At 44.8% G+C, this 1,732-nt stretch overlaps 1 pseudogene; it reads right to left on the bottom strand.

Moving 5' to 3' along the window:
- Positions 1-524: 524 nt before the first annotated feature.
- Positions 525-1,511, bottom strand: LOC105992152 (annotated as a pseudogene).
- Between the last annotated feature and the right edge of the window lie 221 nt (positions 1,512-1,732).

Below are 1,732 nucleotides of genomic sequence, written 5' to 3' on the forward strand. Positions count from 1 at the left end.
AATACATGGAATGTGAATCTAAATTGACAACAAGTAACAACATAATGTGTCTTTATTGCAAAGAAGGTTTCAATGAGAGAATTGAAGGTACCGTGGGGTGAAGAGAATTAAGGTATGTTACATATATGACTGCTTTGAAATTGAAGGTTGTTTATTTTAGTACATTATGGTAATTCTATTGATATCCAAAACACAGATATCAAATAGGTAGTATCTTCATTTTGAGAGTCAGAGAGTAGCCTGAAGAGCTGAGCTGAGGCCTAAGCTACATATAACTCAAAATCATGCCAAGAATGGAAAATCTGGTGATTATTTATTTTCCTTCATGGTACAGTGCTGTACTGCTAGAGTTAGCCTTCTAATTCTTTGTGCTTTGTTTTTTAAAATATGTCTTATTGTTCCTGTAGAGGTGATATACAGAGTGCTTACAGTTACATAAGTCAGGTACTAAGTACATTTTTATGTATTGAACAGCCACATTTATTCACGCTCATTAAACACTTTGACAAAAACACCATAGTACATCAGTGACATAGCAAAGATTTCTTGGTTGACAGATCTGTGGCACTGCCATCAGTAAAAAGACATCTGCCTGTGGACCATTCTCCTGTAAATCTAAATCTAAATCTATTCAGGCTGTAGATGAAGGGGTTCAGCATGGGATTGACCACTGTGTACAGCACTGTGGCCGCTGTCTCTCTCCGCGGAGTGTGAGAACAAAGGGTTGAAATCCACAGCGATGATGGTGCCATAGAAGAGACACACTACAGCCAGGTGGGAGCCGCAGGTGGAGAAGGCTTTCTACCATCCCCTGGGGGATGCGACTCTTAGGACAGCACCAGCAATGAGACCATAGGAGGCCAGGATGAACATGAAGCGAGTGATCATGACCAGGGCACCCTCCGTGAGAATCATCAGCTGGTTGAGGAGTGCGGCTGAGCAAGAGAGTTTCAGGGGGACGTCACGTTGCAGAAGATGTGCGGAATGGTCCACACAGAAGGACAATCATGCCATCAGCAGGGTGTGCATCAGCGCATTGAGGCTGGCAACGACTCAAGACTCAGAGAACAGCAGCGCACAGAGTTGAGGAGTCATATTCGTTGTGTAATGTAAGGGTGGCAGATGGCCACAAAGCAGTCATAGGCCATCACAGCCAGAAGGAAGTTGTCCATGTGTGTAAGTTCAAAAAGGAAATACATCTGCGTGAGACAGCCAGGGTAGGAGATGGTGTGACACCCGAGGATGTGGTTGCCCAGCACCTTGGGGATCGTGGTGGAGAAGAAGCAGACTTCCAGGCAGGATAGGTGGCTGAGGAACAAATACATGGAGTTATGCAAGCATGTGTCTGTGCTGATGGCCAGCACGATGAGCAGGTTTCCCTGGATGGTGGCCGGGTACAAGGTGAGGAAGAGAAGGAAGAGGAGCTGCTGCTGCTGGGGCTGCCTGGAGAGTCCTAGGAGGAGGAACTCCAAGATGGCTGACTGGTTTGTGCAGAGAAGAATAGAGGGCATCCAGGTCCAAAATTAGGCAGGGATAGTTATGATGTGATGAGGCCTTAGACAGCACCACAACTGCAAACCAGTTCAAGCACCGCAACTGCAAACCAGTTCAGGCAGCTTCTTCTTTTTTTTTTTTTTCAAATTCTTTATTGTGATTAAGTGGTTACATAATTTCCCAAATTTCACAGTACTGTGAGATACTGATGCTTCGTTAAAGTCACAAACATATTCTA

The sequence above is a fragment of the Dipodomys ordii genome, unplaced genomic scaffold, assembly GCF_000151885.1.
Source record: "Dipodomys ordii isolate 6190 unplaced genomic scaffold, Dord_2.0 Scaffold80, whole genome shotgun sequence".
Taxonomy (NCBI): domain Eukaryota; kingdom Metazoa; phylum Chordata; class Mammalia; order Rodentia; family Heteromyidae; genus Dipodomys; species Dipodomys ordii.